The sequence below is a fragment of the Anabrus simplex genome, chromosome 1, assembly GCF_040414725.1.
Source record: "Anabrus simplex isolate iqAnaSimp1 chromosome 1, ASM4041472v1, whole genome shotgun sequence".
In the NCBI taxonomy this organism is placed as follows: Eukaryota; Metazoa; Arthropoda; class Insecta; order Orthoptera; family Tettigoniidae; genus Anabrus; species Anabrus simplex.
Window position 1 is genome coordinate 1,449,889,787 of NC_090265.1, and position 24,068 is coordinate 1,449,913,854.

At 39.1% G+C, this 24,068-nt stretch overlaps 1 protein-coding gene across 1 annotated transcript in view; it reads left to right on the forward strand.

Annotated features, from left to right (window-relative positions):
* Positions 1–24,068, forward strand: part of LOC136858415 (pre-mRNA-processing factor 17) — a 167,216-nt gene that overhangs the window by 35,478 nt on the left and 107,670 nt on the right. The gene's annotated exons all lie outside the window — the stretch shown is intronic.

Sequence of the window (24,068 nt, forward strand, 5' to 3'; positions counted from 1 at the left end):
AACCAAGCCTGTGCGTCTTCTCTGTCACAGTCGGAAAATCCAGCAATTGGAGGGAATAACTTATCTGTCACTTCATCCAAATCTTCATCAACAGTATCTGTGGTCTTAATTATCTCTTCTTCTCCTATGATTTATTCCATGCATTTCAAAGATTCTGTGGTGTTAAACTGTTCCAACCATCAGCAGTCCTTAAGAGGAAGCTTGTTTGAAAAAGATATCACACTCTCCTCATCTTCGTTCTTGTACATCCGCTTACGCTTTTCTATCAACCCTTGATCCATTGGCTGTATAAGAGCTGTAACATTTGGGGGGCAAATATCTTACTTCAAAATCCTCATCTGTCTCATTCAACTGATCAATATCTGGATGAGATGTTACATTATCAAGTAAAAGGAGCATTTTTCTATGTGTTTTTTTTTTCTTTTTCTTTTTTTCCTCTTCTCTGAATATCTTCACATCTGGGATAAATTCATTTTGGTAACAGTCATAAAATAACTCAGCATTCATCCAAGCACTTCTTTGGGGGTTTGTAGCATACAGGAAGGCATTTTACATTCTTAAAGCGATGCATTTTTTCTGATTTGCCTATCATGAGGAGAGATAGAAGATTTGCGCATTCCATACAAAGGAATTGTTACTCGTTCTTTACAGTACTGTCTTTGATGCCAGGAGCTGTCATTTCTTTCTTTGACATGAGCACCTTGCGCGTTGGTGACATCCAATTCAAACCCATTTCATCAGCATTATACACATCGTCTAAAGAATAGTTTTGTTTATTCAAAAGTTTAAGAAATTATTTTTTAATTCCTCAGCATCAATTGTATCACTAGATAAACATTTTCCTTGAATCTCAAACTCATGAATTCCATGGCGAGATTTGAAATTCTTCAACCAACCTATGTTAGCCTTGAAATCGGGAGAACCACTGAGCTTCTCATTTAGGTGCAACACTTTCTCACGTAACAAAGGTCCAGAAATGTGATCTCCCTTACTTCTTGTTTGAATAAACCATAAGTACACCGCTTCTTCCAATTTTTCATCCATAGCTGATATCATGGTTTTTCTCTTTTTAGACCCTTCTTCACTATCTAACTTCAATGCATAATTCAGAATTTCACCTTTTCGGTTCTTTAAATCATAAATTGCGGATTTTCCAACACTAACTTTTCATTAGACTTTGCACACTCTCACTTTATCCAGTTTATTAATGATCTCCAACTTCTTCTCAATCGATAAAACATTGATTTCGTTTTTGCCACTCGAAGAAGCCATAATACAGTAAGCACACTCACATAACAAGTTGAAACATTATAGAGTAAACAAAGGGTAGGAGGCAGCAAAGACAACAATTGAAAATGAGAACCGACTCACTACTGTAGGCAGCGTGCACTTCCGCATAACAACAGTTAAGCGCGCATGCATACAGGCATTTTTCTTTCTTTTCCTTTTCTTGTTCTGGATAATTGGTGTTCCGGTTGTTTGATGTCTGGATAAACTAAATTCTGCTGTATATGAAACAAACCAAGTAAACAGACTCCATGACCTAAAGCCCAAATGGACCTTCGCCTACCAAGCAACCACTGTTTAGCCTGTAGGCCTGCAGATTAGGAGGTGCCATCGGTCAGCGCAATAGATGTTCTCGGTCGTTCTTGGATTTCTAAACTGGGGCTGCTATCTTGTTATCAGATAGCTTCACAATTGTTCTCGCTTGGGCAGAGTGGACCTAAAACCAGCCCTCACATCCAGGTAAAATTCCCTGACTTGGCGGAGAATAGAAACCAGATCAGCTAAGAGGCCTCTCAGACGGGGACAGCATGTTAATTTAATACAGTACATGTTTTGCCCTCTTCAAGGGCTTCCTTAATGTGATTTATTAGATCAAAATCATATAGTTCTAATTAAGTAACATAACATGGACATTAATAGAACTGAAACATTTCATATGACATATAACATTTAAAAATTAAAATAGGATATTGTTGGACTCATTCATGATTTTCATGCCTCCTCAGTATCCTAGTCCCAAACCAATGCACTTAGTTATTTATCCTTCTTGTCTAAAGCTGAAACGTCCAGTTTAAAATCACATTTCAGTTTATTATTGCAAAGGAATGTGACACGGAAAATGGATTATTACTTATGGGTGTATTGTCATTTCATCAACAAATCAGTCAATCACCAAAACCAAACCCTATGGCGCAACAGCCCTGAAGGGCCATGGCCTACCAAGCAACTGCTGCTCAGCCCAAAGGCCTGCAGATTATGAGGTGTCATGTCGTCAGCACGACGAAGCCTCTCCACCGTTATTCTTCACTTCCTAGACCGGAACTGCTATCTCACAGTAATTTAACGTCAAAAATTTCATTTTTAGGTCCGTATTGAACAGAGATTCACAAAGTAATGAAACAAGATATTAAGATCTGCCTATTCAATACTATATCATTACATATATGAGAAGCTCTGTATTAGTACTATTATAATTCTGTTTTTTCTGAATTGATATAGATTTGATGCTGTTGTTAAGAAACTTAAAAGTCATCTTTGAAATATACGCTTACTGGTGGCCTGAATTTTATAGTAGTTTTTTTTGGAAAATATGAAAGTTATGGTGCTGTGAAGGATTAGTGACAGTTGGTATGGTTATTATAAACAAGTCATTTATATTCTTTGAAGATTAAAGTTTCCTTATACAGTGAATATTTTAAAATTATGAAATTTTATACACTTTATATGTATTTTATCTATACCATGAAGAACTTGGCATATTAACCTTTTTGTTATTGTTCTGTATAACATCCAAAATTAACTTTATGTGGAATACATAACATCTCCTGGCAAAGAAAAGGACAGTGAAATTGACAAAGATTGGAAGAAGAAAAATACTTTTAGATGTGCTACTTGGAATGTACAAGGTATTTCACACAAAGGTGACCAGTTGGACGACATTCTCGCAAAAAAAGACATTTTAATTGCAGCAATTTCAGAAACAAAAAGAAAGCTTCAGAGATCAAAAGAGGCAGTAAATTATTTACAGTTTTATTTTACAGTAGGGTTGACAGAGATACTAGAGCACAGGCAGGTGTACTGCTCATGGTACACAAAAGGTTAAGATCAACATTAGATAGCTACACTTTTTGGAATGAAAGGATCATTCAATTAAGACTAAAACTATCCAGGGGTTATCTTACAGTTATAGGGGTATACGCTCCAGTGGAGGGCAATTCAAAAGAAAGTGATGGGTTCTATAATGATCTGTAAAAGATAGTCAATAAAATTAACAAACAAGATATGCTACTATTACTAGGAGACTTCATTGCCAGAGTTGGTAATGAGAAACTTCAGAATCACATCAGAATCCATGGAGAAACAATCCGTAATGACAATGGAACGAAATGAATAGATTTCACTGTCTTCAATCAGTTAAAGATTATGAACACAATGTTCTCACACAAGGACAGTCACAAGTACACGTGGTCTGCACAAAATCAGAAATCGATTAAAGATTGTATAATTTGTAATGGTAAATTGGCAGATTTAGTCTTGGATACAAGAGTCTATCGAGGCCCTGAACTGGAAACTGATCACTATCTATTAGTAGCACCTATTCGTCTGAGGTCTAGATGGTATAAAAGAAACAAACAAACAACACAAGAAATTAAAACTTCTTACAAGGTTAACCTATTAAGAGACCCCAGTATAAAATGGCTGTACCAGAACAGACTTAATAATCTTACACAGATGACACCAGTTAGTGACAACATGGAAATGGAGTGATCTAATTTGTGTTGAATTTTAAAGCAGTCTGTTTTTGAGAGTTCATGAGTTAAGAAAAAATGGCAGAGGAAAAAGGGTTGAAGAATCTGGGATGAATAAATTGAAAGAGTTATTTCAGACAAAAGAAAAGCTTATAATTTTTTTTTGACAACTAGTAAATTAGAAGATAAAATATAGTATCACCACAAGAGAGCAATAGCAAAAAGGGAAGTGCGGAAAAAGCACAGAAAGAGTTGGGAAAACTTTGTTTCACACCTGGAGACTGATATAACAAGACCACAACCACAGACCTATAAAATACTCAAGAAACTGAATAATGATGTAAAAGAAGACATACACATTAACGCAATACCTCTAACGGAGTGGCTCATTTCTTTTCAGAACCTTTGGGGAGGTTCAAATGTTGTTTGAGTTATCAGTCCATACACTGGTTTGATGCAGCTCTCCATGCCACCCTATCCTGTGCTAACCTTTTCATTTCTACGTAACTATTGCATCTTACGTCTGCTCTAATCTGCTTGTCATATTCATACCTTGGTCTACCCCTACCGTTCTTACCACCTACACTTCCTTCAAAAATCAACTGAACAAGTCCTGGGTGTCTTAAGATGTGTCCTATCATTCTATCTCTTCTTCTCGTCAAATTTAGCCAAATCAATCTCCTCTCACCAATTCGATTCAGTATCTCCTCATTCGTGATTTGATCTATCCAACTCACCTTCAGCATTCTTCTGTAACACCACATTTCAAAAGCTTCTATTCTCTTTCTTTCTAAGCTAGTTATCGTCCATGTTTCACTTCCATACAATGCCACGCTCCACACGAAAGTCTTCAAAAACATCTTCCTAATTCCGATAACAATGTTTGAAGTGAGCAAATTTCTTTTCTTTAGAAAGCTCTTCCTTGCTTGTGCTAGTCTGCATTTTATGTCCTCCTTACTTCTGCCATCGTTAGTTATTTTACTACCCAAGTAACAATATTCATCTACTTCCTTTAAGACTTCATTTCCTAATCTAATATTTCTTGCATCACCTGCCTTCATTCGACTGCACTCCATTACTTTTGTTTTGGACTTATTTATTTTCATCTTGTACTCCTTACCCAAGACTTCATCCATACCATTCAGCAACTTCTCGAGATCTTCTGCAGTCTCAGATAAAATAACAATATCATTGGCAAATCTCAAGGTTTTGATTTCCTCTCCTTGGACTGTGATTCCCTTTCCAAATTTCTCTTTGATTTCCTTTACTGCCTGTTCTATGTAAACATTGAAAAGGAGAGGGGACAAACTGCAGCCTTGCCTCACTCCTTTCTGGATTGCTGCTTCTTTTTCAAAGCCCTCGATTCTTATCACTGCAGACTGATTTTTATACAGATTGTAGATAATTCTTCGTTCTCGGTATCTGATCCCTATCATCTTCAGAATCATAAATAGCTTGGTCCAATCAACATTATCGAATGCCTTTTCTAGATCTACGAATGCCATGTACGTGGGCTTGTCCTTCTTGATTTGATCCTCTAAGATCAGACGTAGTCAGGATTGCTTCACGTGTTCCTACATTTCTTCTGAAGCCAAATTGATCTTCTCCCAACTCAGCTTCAACTTGTTTTTCCATCCTTCTGTAAATAATACATGTTAAAATTTTGCAGGCATGAGATACTAAACTAATGGTGCGGTAGTTTTCACACCTGTCAGCACCGGCTTTCTTGGGAATAGGTATAACAACATTCTTCCGAAAATCAGATGGGACTTCTCCTGTCTCATACATCTTGCACACTAAATGAAATAACCTTGCCATGCTGGTTTCTCCTAAGGCAGTCAGTAATTCAGAGGGAATGTCATCAATTCCAGGTGCCTTGTTCCTATTTAGGTCACAAACAGCTCTGTCGAACTCTGACCTCAAAATTGGGTCTCCCATTTCATCAGCATCAACAGCCTCTTCATGTTCCAGAACCAAATTATCTACATCTTTACCTTGATACAACTGTTGGATATGCTCCTGCCATCTTTCTGCTTTGTCTTCTTTCCCTAAAAGTGGCTTTCCATCTGAGCTCTTAATATTCATACACCTAGATTTCCTTTCTCCAAAGGTTTCCTTGATTTTCCTGTATGCAGCATCTACCTTTCCCAGGACCATACAACCTTCGACATCCTTGCACTTATATAATAATGTGGATGTTGATTCCCATAGGGAACCTAAAATATTTGTCCTGAATGAGTAAATTTATAATACCAATATAATGGTCCGTTATTGGACATTATAAATTTCCCAACTGACGAGCCTAACTTAGCACACGAGGGCGAAACGCAGGCAACCAAGAATGAGTTAGCTGGAAAATTTATAATGTCCAATAACGGACCATTATATTGGTATTATATCCTTGCACTTCTCCTTCAGCCATTCTTCCTTAGCTACCTTGCACTTTCTATCCACTTCATTCTTTAATCGCCTGTATTCTTTTCTGCCCTCTTCATTTCTAGCATTCTTGTATTTTCGTCCTTCATCAATCAGGTCTAGTATCTCCTGAGTTATCCACTGATTCTTAGTTGATCTTTTCTTCCTTCCTAACATTTCTTCAGCAGCCCTACTGACTTCATTTTTCATGACTCTCCACTCTTCCTCTATAGTGTTTCCTTCAGCCTTTTCATTTAGTCCTTGTGCAACATGTTCCTTGAAACAATCCCTCACACTCTTTTCTTTCAACTTGTCTAGGTCCCATCTTTTTGCATTCTTTCCTTTCTTCAATTTCTTCAACTTCAGATGGCATTTCATGACCAACAAGTTGTGGTCAGAGTCCACGTCTGCTCCTGGGAAAGTTTTGCAATCCAACACCTGGTTTCTGAATCTCTGCCTAATCATAATGAAGTCTATTTGATACCTTCCAGTGTCTCCAGGTCTCGTCCACGTATACAGCCGTCGTTTGTGGTGTTTGAACCAAGTATTGGCAAGGACTAAATTATGATCAGTGCAGAATTCAACCAGCCGACTTCCTCTTTCGTTCCTTTGTCCCAATCCAAATTCTCCTACTGTACTACCTTCTCTTCCTTGGCCTACTACTGCATTCCAGTCTCCCATCACAATTAGATTCTCGTCACCTTTTACATATTGTATTAAATCTTCTATCTCCTCATATATTCTTTCGATTTCTTCATCATCCGCTGAACTAGTAGGCATATAGACCTGCACTATTGTGGTGGGCATTGGTTTGGTGTCTATCTTGACGACAATAATTCTTTCACTATGCTGGTCGTAGTAGCTTACCCGCTGTCCTATTTTCTTATTCATTATTAAACCAACTCCTGCATTTCCCCTGTGTGATTTTGTGTTGATAATTCGGTAGTCGCCTGACCAAAAGTCTTGTTCTTCCTGCCAACGTACTTCACTTATACCAACTACATCTAACTTTAGCCTATCCATTTCCCTTTTCAGATTCTCTAACCTACCACAACGATTCAAGCTTCTAACATTCCACGCTCCGACTTGCAGAATGTCAGTATCCATCTTCCTGATGATCGCCTTCTCCCGTGTAGTCCCCACCCGGAGATCCAAATGGGGGACTAGTTTACCTCCGGAATATTTTACCCGGGAGGAAGCCATCATCAGTACGTCATTCATACAGAGAGAGCTGCATGTCCTCGGGAGTTAGTTACGGCTGTAGTTTCCCGTTGCTTTCAGCCGTGTAGCAGTATCAACACAGCTAAGCCATGTTGAATATTATTACAAGGCCGTATCAGTCAATGATCTAGACTGCCGCCCTTGCAACTACCGAAAGGCTGCTACCCCCCTTTCGATGAACCATTCGTTAGTCTGGTCTCTCAACAGATACCCATCCGATATGGTTGCACCTGCGGCTCGGCTATCTGCATCATTGGGACACGCAAGCCTCCCCACCGCGGCAATGTCACATGGTTCGCAGAGGAGGGAGGTTCAAATATTGAGCCATTTCTTCTGCCAACATCTCTTAACAAGTCTGTGGAAACCATTACACTCAAAGAACTGGAGCTAGTACTCAGAAAACTTAGAAGTGGAAAAGCATCTGGAGAAGACTCAATAAATGCAGAACTATTCAAGTACTCCAGTGACATCTTCAAGCAAAGATTTCTCAAATTCGTCAATTTACTTTGGAATGGAAACAGACCACCAGAGAATTGGCAAAAAGCTATAGTCATTCCTCTTCATAAGAAGGGCAGTGTGATAGATTGTGGAAATTACAGAGGGATAAGTACAGTATACTCAACTCAGGTTACAAAATTTACTCTAATATTGTCAGAGAAAAATTATTCAGGTATTATGAAAATGTGATTGGAAATGAACAACATGGATTTCGAAAGGGACGCTCATGTACTGATGCTTACTTTACCTTGAGAATCTTAGTAGAAAAACGCAGGGAATTTAACTTGGAAACTCACATAGCATTTGTTGATTTTAAGAAAGCCTTTGACCTGGTTAACAGTTAAAGTTAAAAATTTCATTGTTCCGTATTGAAAGTATTAACGTTAAAAATTAAATAATTGAAAGAGGTTCAACCTATTCAATACATAGGAAAGAAATGTAGTGATTACATTTTATTTAATAGTAAAAATAAATGGGACCGGTTTCGACCCTAGTCCAGGTCATCGTCAGCCGTAAAAACATGTAAAACAATGCATATGAAAAAGAAAAAGAAAAAGATTAATTAAACTCTGGATCGGTATAAGATGAAACAGTACGTAATATTAAGAATGGTAGTATGGCACACGCAATGATAGGCGAAGATTCACAATGTTTATGAATATTGGAGAACAGTCAAAAGGGTCAGTTTCCACACTCTGTCAGGCACAAAGTCACAACACTATCACATAATTATTTATGATCTTCATATATTATTTGATAGCGTTGTGACTTTGTGCCTGACAGAGTGTGGAAACTGACCCTTTTGACTGTTCTCCAATATTCATAAACATTGTGAATCTTTGCCTATCATTGCGTGTGCCATACTACCATTCTTAATATTACGTACTGTTTCATCTTATACCGATCCAGAGTTTAATTAATCTTTTTCTTTTTCTTTTTCATATGCATTGTTTTACATGTTTTTACGGCTGACGATGACCTGGACTAGGGTCGAAACCGGTCCCATTTATTTTTACTATTAAATAAAATGTAATCACTACATTTCTTTCCTATGTATTGAATAGGTTGAACCTCTTTCAATTATTTAATTTTTAACGCTGGTTAACAGTAACAGACTTCTTAATATCTTTGCAGAAGATAATGTCCCACAACAGTTAATAGATAACATATACAACATGTACAGTGACAACCTTATTGCAATAAAGTTAGGTAATCACCAGACTGAATGGGAACCGATCAACAGAGGTGTGAGACAAGGTTGTGGACTTTCTCCTTTGTTGTTCACAATCTATATGAACAACATAATACAGGAATGGAGGCATGAAAGGCATGGATCAATTCCAGTCAGCAGATATCTCACACATTTAGATGCCATACTCTTTGCTGATGATGTTGCGTTGGTAGCAGCATCAGAAGATGATCTTCAGTGGTCAGTATTTAATCTCCAGAAAGTCTGTTCAAAATTCGACGTGATCATTTCACCACAAAAGAGCAAAATAATGGCCTTTAAGGGGAAGGACCCTGTCCCCAGTAAAATCTGTTTAGATAATAAAATTTTGGAAAGAGTCGACGAATTTAATTATCTGGGATACATTTTATCTTACTAAGGGGAAATTGATATCTCTGCAAAAATAACCAAATTTACCAGAACAACAGGAATCATAAATCATATCATGAAGCCATCTCTTGTCCAAAAACACACTCGCTTACGTCTTTATAACACTTTAGCCAGACCAACCCTTTGCTACGGCAGTGAGGCATGGACAATAAGAACTAAAAAAATTTCCAGAATTACAGCACGTGAAATGACGTTCATGCGTAGAATAGCAGGCTATACGAAATGGGATCGTATAAGAAATGAAGATGTGCTTAAGGGACTGAATGTGAAACCAGTAATCAATTACATCTGTGATTACCAAGAAAACTGGAAATGTCATGTTCAAAGGATGGAATCTGGAAGACTACCGACGGAGAGAAAATGCAAGACCGTAATGGGCCACATGGCCCAATACTTGGAAGGATGATGATGATGATGATGATGATGATGATGACATAACCTCTCCTGCCCAAATGTCAACCTCACCTTCCCGAGATGAACAAACCTGTTCCCACAGACGAGGCCCTGTCGACCGAGTCACGGCGGTATAACCGTTACATCAATTACGGAGGAAGTGCTGTAATTTCAGCTAGTCCATTAGCTGAGAGGTGGCAGCCCCGCCGATGGTCTTACTTCCTTCAGGCTAGCAACCTGTTGGATGGGCATTTGATTGCTTTCAAGTTTTGCAAAAAGAAAAATGCAAGACCGTAACGGGACACATGGCCCGATACTTGGAAGGAAGATGATGGTGGTGATGATTTGTGAAAGATTATTGAATCATCACATATTCATTTATTTATTCTCATGGTACCGGTTTTGGCAAAGTGATTACCATCATCAGCCTAGGGAATTTTTGCAAAGACATTCAAAATTACATTAACATGTGACTCTTATAGTTAATATATACTTAATAACTTAAAATGGATATCCATGTAAAAGCTCAATAATGTTATTTACAAGTGTTGCATGATAGTCGTTGAGCATTTACATTTTCAGGTATACACCTTAACAATCATATAATTAAAAAGAAATTGACAGACTAAAATTTCTGTTTTAAGATATACACTTTGTGATTAAAATATAACTTATCAATCACTAGTAGTATGTACAAATGACATTGTTTGTGTCGATTAAACAGCTTGATTCAATTATAAGTTCGTTTGTAGCCATATTTAGTATTAATATGCTAATGTGAAAGCAACCAAGGTTCTTGATAGAAGGTAGTTCACCGGGTGAGTTGGCCGTGCGCGTAGAGGCACGTGGCTGTGAGCTTGCATCCGGGAGATAGTAGGTTCGAATCCCATTATCGGCAGCCCTGAAGATGGTTTTCCGTGGTTTCCCCATTTTCACACCAGGCAAATGCTGGGGCTGTACCTTAATTAAGGCCATGGCCGCTTCCTTCCAACTCCTAGGCCTTTCCTATCCCATCGTCGCCATAAGACCTATCTGTGTCGGTGCAACGTAAAGCCCCTAGCAAAAAAAAAAAAAAAAAAAAGAAGGTAGTTCCTCAAAGAAATATAAGCTGCTTAGTTATATTTCTTATATTTCTTTGAGGAACTATCTTCTGTCAAGAACCTTACCAATCCAAAGTTCCTGTCATATTTCATAAACGTATGGCCCCTTACAGGGAATAACTGGATAACTTCAACATCATGAACTTTACTGAACCAAGTAAAGAAGTCATGGTTATATTTCAGTTTTGACCCCATGATGAGTCAGGTAATAAAACTATAGTTTTTACTTGACGATATTTCTTCATGTTTTTCAGGAGACAATAATTTAAAAATGACACAACATTGTTAGAGTTTTGGGCACTTCAGGTGTGCATGAAGCAATAATAAAAAAAAAAAATCATCATCATTATAAATGTGTACGTTAAATGCATACGTCCACAGTAATCTTATAGAACTGTGAGTTAACATTTAAACTAGGAACTGGGTAGTTTTGTGCGTAATTGACCCTGATTATGATACCACTCAATGCTTCATAAAATATGTCTACTCCATCCTTGTCTGCTCCCCCACGTGGTGATAACACTGAGATAATTCTTTTCCTAATTCCTCCCAACTGCTAAATATACCACATCATTTGTTTATTTATGTACATAACAGAAACTGTGTTGAATGCTATTATTTTACTTATAAACGATCCCATCCTGCACTCTACCCTTCCTCTTTTGCTAGTTGCTAGTTGCTTTACGTCACACCAACACAGATAGGTCTTATGGCGACGATAGGACAGGAAAGGCCTAAGAAGGTAGCAGCCATGGCCTTAATTAAGGTACAGCCCCAGCATTTGCCTGGTGTGAAAATGGAAGACCACGGAAAACCATCTTCAGGGCTGCCGACAGTAGGGTTTGAACCCACTATCTCCCAGATGCAAGCTCACAGCCGCATGCCCCTAACCGCACGGCCAATTTGCCTGGTCTTCCTCTTTGACACCTGTTGGAAACACCTTATTGTCTTCTATCTCTTTCTTGTATCTCCCCTTACTCAAACATCATTAACATCCAGACTCATATTCCATGTTCTACTAAGCAAGTTCTACTTTCTTCCATAAGCCCCATCAATATTGATAGCTCTCCATCACTTCCATTTCATTTGTCAGGTTGTTTCCAAGGAGTCCGAGGTCTGTCAAATAGTAGTGGAACTCTGTCACTCTGATAGGGCCGAGACTTGCTTAAAACATTCTGAGCGTGCTCTGTAAATTTTCTGTGAACTAGGATGCTACCCGGTTTACACATAGTCTCAGTGAGAATCTTTCCTCTAATGGTTTAGGGACTGTCAGTGGATTGTATTGTCCTGCTGCCAGAGCACAAGTAGGGCCATGACTCAGAATATGTCTGAGATGCCCACTCTTGTTCTATAGCAACTGGTATCTCAGGACCACTTACTAGGCCTCTCAGTCGTTGCCCATGGTTCACAAACTTGGACGGGACTACAGCAACCCCTACCACAAACTGTTTCAAATATACATACATACATTACATACATTATCATTAACGACTGGTATGCCTTTCAGCGTTCAATCTGCAAGCCTCTGTGAATTTACTAAACGTCGCCACAATCCTCTATTTACAACTAGTGCTGTAGCCTCATTTAGTTCTTTACCTCTTATCTTTAAATCGTTCGAAACTGAGTCTAACCATCGTCGTCTTGGTCTCCCTCTACTTCTCTTACCCTCCATAACAGAGTCCATTATTCTCCTAAGTAACCTATCCTCTTCCATTCGCCCCACATGACCCCACCACCGAAGCCAGTTTATGCGTACAGCTTCCTCCATCGAGTTCATTCCTAAATTAGCCTTTATCTCCTCATTCCGAGTACCCTCCTGCCATTGTTCCCACATGTTTGTACCAGCAATCATTCTCGCTACTTTCATGTCTGTTACTTCTAAGTTATGAATAAGATATCCTGAGTGCACCCAGCTTTCGCTCCCGAAAATCAAAGTTGGTCTGAAAACAGACCGATGTTAAGATAGCTTCGTCTGGGAGCTGACTTCCTTCTTACAGCATACTGTTGATCGCAACTGAGAGCTCACTGCATTAGCTTCACTACACCTTAATTCAATCTCACTCATTATATTACCATCCTGGGAGAACACACAACCTAAATACTTGAAATGCCAGTGAAAACTTTGCCTGCTATACTAATCAATGAGATACCTCGATAGTTGTTGCAATCCTTCCTACACCAAGCTCGATAGCTGCAGTCGCTTAAGTGCAGCCGGTATCCAGTGTTCGGGAGATAGTAGGTTCGAACCCCACTGTCGGCAGCCCTGAAGATGGTTTTCCATGGTTTCCCATTTTCACACCAGGCAAATGCTGGGGCTGTACCTTAATTAAGGCCACGGCCGACCAGTTCTTGCTTTGTATCACCAATCTGACATTCAATTCTGTTGAATTTCTTACCTATTGACATCAATTAGTCTTCGGAAGGCTAATTTTCATACCATATTCATTGCACCTATTTTCAAGTTCCAAGGTATTAGACTGCAGGCTTTCAGCACAATCTGCCATTAAGACCAAGTCGTCAGTATAGGGCAGACTGCTTACTACATTTCCACCTAACTAAATCCCTCCTTGCCATTTTATACCTTTCAGCAGATGATCCATGTAAACTATGAACAGCAAAGGTGAAAGATTGCAGCCTTGTCTAATCCCTGTAAGTACCCTGAACCAAGAACTCATTCTACCATCAATTCTCCCTGCAGCCCAATTGTCAACATAAATGCTTTTGATTGATTTTAATAATCTACCTTTAATTCCATAGTCCCCCAGTATGGCAAACATCTTTTCTCTTGGTACCCTGTCATATGCTTTCTCTAGATCTACGAAACATAAACACAACTGCCTATTCCTCTCGTAACATTTTTCAATTACCTGGTGCATACTGAAAATCTACCCCTCTGTGGTCTGAAACCATACTGGTTTTCATCCAACTTCCTCTCAACAACTGATCGCACCCTCCCTTCCAAGATGCCAGTGAAAACTTTGCCTGCTATATTAATCAATGAGATACCTCGATAGTTGTTGCAATCCTTCTTGCACCAAGCTCGATAGCTGCATTCGCTTAAGTGCAGCCGGTATCCAGTGTTCGGGAGATAGTAGGTTCGAACCCCACTGTCGGCAGCCCTGAAGATGGTTTTCCATGGTTTCCCATTTTCACACCAGGCAAATGCTGGGGCTGTACCTTAATTAAGGCCATGGCCGCTTCCTTCCCACTCCTAGACTTTCCCTGTCCCATCGTCGCCATAAGACCTATCTGTGTCCGTGCAACGTAAAGCAACTAACAACAACAACAACAAAAATCCTTCCTGTTCCCTTGCTTATAGATAGGTGCAGTTACTGCTTTTGTCCAGTCTGAAGGTATCTTACCAACACTCCATGCTAATCTTACTACTCTATGAAGCTATTTCATCCGTGCCCTCCCACTATACTTCACCATTTCAGTTCTAATTTCATCTATTCCTGCTGCTTTATGACAGTGGAGTTTATTTACCATCCTTTCCACTTCAAGCGTAATTTCACCAACATCATTTTCCTCCTCCCCATGAGCTTGACTGTTCGCAACACCACCAGGAACATATCCTTTTACGTTGAGAAGATGTTAAAAATATTCCCTCCACTTCTCCAGTGATTCCCTGGGATCTATTATGAGTTCACCTGAATTACTCAAAACACTGTTCATTTCCTTTTTCCCTCCCCTCCTAAGATTCTTTATTACCGTCCGGAAAGGTTTCCGTGCTGCTTGACCTAGCCTTTCCAGGTTATTACCAAAATCTTCCCACGACTTCTTTTTGGATTCAACAACTATTTGTTTCGCTCTGTTTCTTTCATCTACGTACAAATCCCTTTCTGCCTCGGCCCTAGTTTGGAGCCATTTCTGGTAACTCTTCTATTTACGTTTACAAGCTCCTCTCACTTCATCATTCCACCAAGATGTTCGCTTTTTCCTATCTTTACACACTGTTGTTCCTAGGCATTCCCTTGCTGTTTCTTCTACAGCATCCCTGTATGCCACCCATTTTCTTTCTATATCCTGAACCTGCTTACTGTCTACTGTTCGAAACTTCTCACTAATCATATCCATGTACTGCTGTCTAATTTCCTCGTCCTGGAGATTTTCTACCCTTCGTTTGCAGACAGGTTTTACTTTCTCTACTCTAGGCCTAGAAATACTTAGTTCACTGCAGATCAGATAGTGGTCTGTATCATCGAAAAATTCCCAGAAAACTCGTACATTCCTAACAGATTTCCTGACTTTGAAGTCGGTTAAGATATAATCTATTATGGATCCCATGTGTAGCGGTGAATAGCCTTATGCTTGAAGAATCTATTCGTAACTGCTAAACCCATACTAGCACAGAAGTCCAGCAAACGCTTCCCATTCCCATTAGCTTCCATATCTTCCCCACATTTACCAATCACCCTTTTGTATCCTTAAGTTCTATTTCCAACTCTCGCATTGACATCACCCAATAGCACTATTCTATCCTTGCTCTTGACCCTGGCCATGATGTCACTCAATGCTTCATAAAACTTGTCAACTTCATCCTCATCTGCACCCTCACATGGTGAATACACTGAGACAATTCTCATCCTAATTCCCTCAACTGCCAAATTTACCCATATCATTCGTTCATTTACGTGCCTAAGAGAAACTATATTGCGTGCATTGGTATTCCTGATAAACAGCCCTATCCCATACTCTGCCCTTTCCTTTCTAATACCCGTCAAGTACACTTTATAATCTCCTATCTCTTCCTTGTTGTCTCTCCTTACCCGAATATCACTTACTCCTAGCACATCCAGATGCATCCTCTTCGCTGACTCAGCCAGTTCTACTTTTTTTCTTTCTTTCTTTCTTCCATAAGCCCCATTAATATTTATAGGTCCCCATCAAATTCCATTTCGTTCGCCGTGTTGTTTCCAAGGAGTCTTTCGCTTGTCAAATGGAAGTGGGACTCCGTTACTCCCATAGGTCCGAGGCTTGCTTAAAATGTTCTGAGCTCGGTAAGTTCGTGACGCAGGATGCTATCCTACTTACACATAGTACAAATGAGTCAAAATATGTATACCCCCGTGGGTGGGGGACGCAGACGAAGAATACTCCCACGGTATCCTCTGCCTGTCGTAAGAGACGACTAAAAGGGGCGACCAAGGTTGTGATCAAATTAGAACCATGAGACTACTTGTAATTAGTACCATCATGCAGGGAACACCACGGGTTGCTTTCACTTGCGTGTAGTAACCCTATGTTAGGTACCAAATAGGTTTGTGATTAGTAGAGACAGTGTGTGGCTCAGAATGCATTTTACAGTACCTGTGCTTTGTACCCTTACATGAGCGACACCATGGCTCTGCCTTGCCTATGCTTAGTACCCACTATGTGAGGAACACCACAGGATAGTGCGAGTCCCTGTGGTTAGTCCACTTATGTGAGGAACGCCATAGGTTTGCATTGTCTGTAAGTAGCACTGCAGTGTGCGAAACACCATAGGTCTGTGTTACATGTGCATATTACATTACCTGTGAATAGTACCATAATGTGTGGAATACTGCGAGTTTACGCTACTTTTGATTAACACTGCAACATGACAAATAGCATGGTTCTATTTTCCTAGCAATAATTACCACATTGAGGGGCCAATGACCTGGATTGTGGACCCATTTCGACTACAAGCATCATCGATTCAGTATTGTGTTGATAAACTTAACCATGATGTATGGTAAAATAAATAGTATAAGGTATATTGACAAGGCAGATTCAAGTAAAACTATTTTAAATAGTTCTGTAATAGATTCAGTATTGTGCTTCAGAAGCAGTCCCGTGGTCAGTAATACTGTTGTTTAACGCTAGTTTCTGGGAATGTGGGGCATTGCAGGTCGGATCCACTGATTGTTTTAAATTCACATCCATCCATTCATTCTTCGTCCTGTTTTTGAATTCTGGTCAGTGGAGGATTATGGATTTTTAAATTGTCATAACATTTTGTCTCATTTCTTACCATTAGGGGCGATGACCTAGATGTTAGGCCCCTTTAAACAACAAGCATCATCATCATCAAAATATGTATGGCTAATATGAAATATTATCTTTATAGATAAAATAGATTGTGTTGTATTGAACAGGAGGATCCATTAAACATTTATATTGTATAATCAGACTGATCTTACGGTGATGATGGGGTAGGATAGGACAGGACTAGGATGGAAGCGACTGTGGCCTTAACCGAGAAACAGCCCCAGCATTTGTTTCGTGTGAAAGTGGGAAACCACTGAAAACCATCTTCAGGACTGCCAACAGTGGGGTTTGAACCCACCATCTCCCGAATACAAGCTAACAGCTACTTGACTCAAACCATGTAGCCAACTCGCTCTGTAAATCCAGTATAAAAGGCTCCAAATTCTTCCTCTTCCACCATAGAAAGAAGGTTGGGAATATGCAGGAAACAACTGGGTAAGTTTCTTGTCCAGCGTCTTTTTCTGTATATTACTCCTTTTCTTTTGTAGGCCTACTGGTAAAATTAATTAATTAATTAATTAATTAATTAATTTATTTATTTATTTATTTATCGTATGATGCTGCAGTTGACAATAGACTGTGTACATGTTCTTAACTGGCACCAAAAAAATTAACTATATACATTAAAATACAAACTCCACATTAAAAAGGTCTCTTATAGATGAATGCCCAGCTCTTCCAGCCAAGAGAGTGCCTCAGGGGTCACTCGATGAATGTCCTCGATGGAATCAGCAAAAGCTCGCAGAGGGCAGTCCTTCAGAAAGTGCAGGATGGTTTTCACTTAAGCACCACAGTCACAAGGTGGACAGTCTTTCCAGCCCCACTGATGCCGAGCTGAAGCACTTCTTCCGACTCCGCAGCGTATCCTGTTGAGTGTGGTCCAGGTGGAGCAAGGAAGGTTGAACCCAGGCAACTTCGTAGTTGGATCCCTGATGTTGACAATGCCATGAGGGTGTGATTGAGACCATTTGTGTTTCCATGAAATGAAATGGCGTATGACTTTTAGTGCCGGGAGTGTCCGAGGACAAGTTCGGCTCGCCAGATACAGGTCTTTTGATTTGACACCCGTAGGTGACCTGCGCGTCATGATGAGGATAAAATGAAGAAGACAACACATACACCCAGTCCCCGTGCCAGCGAAATTAATCACTTAAGGTTAAAATTCTCGACCCTGCCAGGATTCGAACCCGGGGCCCCTGAGACCAAAGGCCAGCACGCTAACCATTTAGCCATGGAGCCGGACTGTGTTTCCATATTTCATCAGGCTTGAAATGTGAATTAACTAATTCCTTTTCCGTCTTCCAGGCAGGTTTCCATGACTTGAGTCTCATTACAGTATTTTCATCTGTATCTTGATGTATTGGGAGGTAACTGTTCTTCGCTATCCTGGTCCACAGTCTAACAAGGCCGCTTTGCCGTCTAATGTGAGGAGGCTGAATGTCACTCAGTAATGGTAACCATTGAATAGGAGTAGAGCACAATGTACCAGATATAATTCTCATTGTGTGGTGCAGTTGGACATCAACCACACTAGTGTGGGAGCTATTGAGCCATATAGAGGAGCAATATTTAGCTGGTGAACATACTATTGCTAGAGCATTTGTTCGTAGTGTACAGGCATCTGCTCCCCATGAAGTACCGATATTTTGGGTTGGTATTACGCTGCAGTATGTGGTTTCCGAACCTGATCGTTGGTTGATAGTTTGCTGTCCTGTTATTTAGGTGGAACATAGCTACCTCTGTCTTTAGTGGACTAGGTTTCAGGTGCCATTTTTTTAAATAATCACGTATCTTTTCAAGGTCTTGGGATAGAATGTCTTCTGCCTCATTGAAGTCTGTTCTTTGTACGGTGAGGTTGATATCATCTGCATAGATGAACTTGCGAGATATGGTTTCTGGGAGATCATGAATGTATAAGTTGAAGAGAATGGGAGACAAGACTTATCCCTGCAGCAAGCCCATTATTTTTATGGAATCTGTTACGTGCATGTTCCGTATGAATTTGGAAAAATCTGTTACTGAGCATATTTTTTATCAGGGTGAGAATTTTAAGACATGGTATAGCCCTGATGAGTTTCAGGAGAAGGCCTTCTTTCCAAATGGTGACATAAGCAGCCGTGAGATCAAGATACACAGATAGATTTTTCATTTTCCTATTGAATCCTGCTTCAAGGAAAGAAGTCAAAGCTAGAACCTGATCACTGTAGTCTCGACCATGCCGGAAACCAGTTTGCTCAAGTGGAATAAGGTGTTCAATTGCAGGAGATATTCTATTGAGGATCAGTCTTTCTAGAAGCTTATATGTAACACTTAGTAGAGCTATGGAGCTTTGAGGTGATTTGGGATCCTTGCTTGGTTTCAAGATAGCAATAATTTTGGCTGTTATGAATAGAGGAGTCAAGCGGCCGGATTGCAGAACATCACTCAAGAAAGAAGCAAGCCAACGTTTGGTTGCTGGACCACAGTTCTTTATAAGTTCAGGGTATATGGCATCAAGTTCTGCAGCTTTAGCATTTCTGAGTGTATCCAAACCTTTTTGTACCTCTTCTAAAGAAAATGGTCATTTGGCTGGGTGTCTTTCTTTCTCTGCTTTAGTTCCGATTTAACCTGCTTGGTGAATTTATCACCTGAAATCTGCAATGTTGAGACAAGGTGATTAGCTATGGTTTCCACATTAATTGAGGAGTGATTTCTTGATAGTGTGGAAGTTGGATCGAGCTTGCGGATGAGAGACCAAAATCCCTTACAGTGGTTACCCACTTCTCTCTTCTAGCATTATCCAAGGATTTGAGGAGTTTGATTGCTTTCTCTTGACTACATTCTTCTTCATATTCAGCGAATAAGTGACTGGTTTCCTCATTCCAGCCTGGAATGTAATCCTTCCGATAGCCTCGAGGATTGGTTCTTTTTGCAGCAGATTTTATTAGTCCAATAAACCTACCGTAATTTTCTGAAGTTGGAGTTATCCATCTAATATTAGCATCTGTGTGCAATGCATAAGCATTCTGAACAGCTTTTTTAATGTTCCAGCGAGGTTTAGGTATAGACTTAATGACAGGTATCTGCAGACCAATTTTGTAAATTATGGGTCTATGTTGACTTCAAGGGAAATTTTTCAGTACCTGCCTGTGTACTGGGGAAGTTGTCACGAGATTGGAGGAAATGAAACTGAGATTGGGTGAATAGTCTTTATTCGAACGGCCAGAGTGGATTGTCCCTATGTCCTTAGTATCGTAGACTAGCTTAAGGTCTCTCTTGTCCATCCATTCAAAGAGTCTATCACCATTCTCATCACACTCATCATATCACCATAATATGTGGTGGCTGTTGAAGTCTCCAATGATTGTTATTTTCTGTAGGTATCAGCACGATGGGATCTGGCCAATTGACTGTAGGTGGCTTATATACATTGGTTATCACAACATTCTGCACTTGTATAGACGAGGAGAAGAAAGTTTGATTTACAGGATTTTCAAGTACATCATAGTTCACTATATATTTCCTGACCAAAGTGGCAGTGCCGTATTTAGGATGATTTACTTCTTTATTTTTGTTAAGAATGAAGCCATACTTTTCAGTGTCGACTTAGTTAAATGTAACAAAAACTTTTCAGTTTGTCAAACACACTTCCAATTACAATATAAATTATAACAATATAAACATATATGTAAAAATATACACTGTAAAAATACACACTATTATACAAAGAATGACGTGTTTCGTTCTACAAGAACATCCTCAGATTCTTTGAGAGTTTAATGATAATATGAACCAGTAATGACAAAAATTTACAAGTATTAATATAATGAAAAACTTCTGTACTTATCTAGACTGCCGATGTTAAGCCCATTGTCACCAAACACTATTTCAGGACTGTGTTCATGGAGAGGGAAATGGAAAGTTTTGAGTATAGCACACTGCTCGCGGAGAGGGGAGGGGAAGCATGGGAGGGGCCGTGTGGAGCGTTGTGGATCCCTCCTACTGAATGTAAAAATCTAGTATCCTGTACCGTGGAGAGGGGAGGGGGAAGTAGGGCGGAGTGAATGGAGAGCTGTGGAACCTTCTATCAATACTTGAGAGGGGGCAGAGAAGCTAATTACTGACGCAGAAATTGTTTGCGACAAAATACCCTCTCCACAAAGAGAAATAATAAAAAACTTAGCCACCAACAAAGCCCTAAAAATAATCGCACAAGAAAATTCTACCAAACAACTAAATTGTGCCACTCAATATTCGGCATTAAAAACAGTTAAGAACAAAATTAAAAACGACAACCTTATTATCACGAAAGCGGATAAAGGTAACACAATGGTTATAATGAAGAAAGACGAATACATAGGAAAAACAGTAGAATTTCTCAACAACAGCAGTATTCAAGAACTACAACGCGACCCTACAAATACATTTCAAAATGAAATAAAACAAGCTATCAAGAAAACAGACTTTATTTTCACTAAACAAGACGAAGAAAGCCTCACCATCAAAAATCCCAAACTCTCCACACTAAGAGCCATCCCCAAAATACACAAACAATTGTGTCCCATTAGACCAATAGTAAATTTTAAAGCTGCGCCAAGTTACAATTTAAGCAAACAACTCAACCTAATTCTGAAAGAGAAAATTTCACTTAAAGAAGAGCGATCAATTAAAAACAGCCTAGAACTAATTAAAGAACTAAATAAACTTAAAATAACAGAGAGCACACACATGATACCCTTTTACATCACTAACATATACACCAACATACCAATAGATGAATCCATCAAAATTATCAAAAATCTTCTTAAAGAAAATGCTTCTCTACAAGAAACCAAAGAAATGATTAGCCTTCTTAGAAGAACACTACACCAACATTGCTTTGCATTCAACGACAAAATCTATGGCCAAAAAGAAGGGTTAGCCATGGGCTAACCATTATCAGGTATAATAGGAAACATTTTTCTAAGTAACTTCGAAAACATTTCATTAATGGGCCAGCATTCAATAGGAATCTTACACTGGAGCAGATACATGTATGATAATGACATTACTAATGCACACCAGATATTTAACACACTAAATTCTTTACACAAGTCCATCAGGTTCGCAATGGAGCCAGAAACTAACAAGAAAATAACTATTTAGACATCACAATCAACAGGAATAATGACAACCTATCTTGCAAAGTATACAGAAAGCCCACTCGGACGTCGCACACTATTGACAATGAGTCGAACCACCCATACACACATAAAATAGCAGGACTGAATACAATGATACACAGAGCTATTTCCATACCATTAAGCACAATGGATTTCAATGAAGAGATACAAATCATTAAACAAATCTCGAAAGAAAACAATCATCCTCCAGGCACAGTAGATACACTATTAAATAAATATAAGAAAAATCGCCGGGAAACCACCACACATAACAAAGAAAAATACATGGTTCTCAACAGCCTTAACAAGAACACATACAAAGTAGGTAATATTTTCAAGAAACGAGGTTTAGAAGTTGGCTGTAGAACAATAACACACTACAGAGACACATCAGCAAGTGCAACCTAAACAAAAAGACCCTGTCTCAAAGTCAGGAGTATATGAACTCAAGTGCCAAGAACCTAACTGCAATGCCACATAATTAGGTCAAATGAAACATAATTTCCACACAAGATACAAAGAAAAAACGTGATCAGATATACAGTAATCGACATTCAGCCTTCGGGGAGCACATATACAACTGTTCACACGGTTTCAAAGACATCAACACATCTCTAAAAACTTTACACATCGAAAATAAAAGTAAATCTTTGAATATAAAGGAACCAATCAAAATGCTAATGTAACCAACCTAAATGACCATACATACTGTACTGGGAAATGATTATGGGGCCAGAGCATGGGAAGGATCTCAGGTTGTGTGCGGTTACTATTGGAGCAGGTACAGAGGAGGATAATTTCGCAGGGCGAATAATAGATGGTAACTACAATTTTGACAATATTTATTGACATTTTCAAGTAAATCACCCTGCTCTTGATTTACCAATAAATTTTCAGTCAATCTTTTTAGAATGCAAAAATGAAATATATGCGCTGTTATATTCTGAGACATCCGCTTGATGTTAATAATGTCCAAAATGAATACCAATTTTCTGAGATCTGAAACACCCTACAGTTCATCTAGGATCTCTTATATAGACTCAAATTCTGAATAACACTTTGTACATGGAACTTCATTTAACCAAATTTCTAGATTGCATAGAAATTAAGTCCATCCTTTGTGATGCAAACCTAAAGTTTATCTAAGATTATTAAACATATCATTAACTCACACTTCCTTTAGCAATCTGATAGTTCAAATAAATATTTTCAATGACTTGCTGAAAACTCCTACAGTTCATCTAAACCAATTATATAAGACGGTAAAATAGTGCACTTGTTTTATGGCAAGCCCTATAGTTCATCTAAGTGAAATGACTTCAATTTACACAAACTTTGAAAAGAAACCTACAGTTCAGAATAAGACCTGAAGTCTTCTTGAATAACCTCCTACAATTATTATAAACAGTATGATTGGAATCCACATGAAGCACTTTTCCTTTGACGAATGTAGCACTGTGAAAGTATGAGTGCTTTATTAAAAAGTCAGTTAGTGTCTAAGTGTAATTGCTCACTCAGAAATATGTGAAAAACACTTATATCACCTGTGATCTGCTCATAAGGATAGATGAAGTACTGTCCTGCGGTTTGGTGACTGGAACTTTCTGCAGTGTGCAGCCCGAACTCGAACTCAGCACCAGCAGCGTAACACGTTCCATCCCATGAAGACGCCACGTTATCATCCCTCGTAGAAACCACGATCAATCCCTCGCTGGATACCACAATTATCCCACGAAGAAACCACGATTAATCCCTCGCTGGAGATGACGTTCTACGTAAGGTTATATCATGACACTTCGCCAAGATTTCTGATGTTCTTTTAAAGAGAAATGTTGAAAAACGGAAAGTTCAATTGGCACAATATAACAAGCTGCGGGACTTTTAATTATCATTAATGAATTGTATTTTACACTGA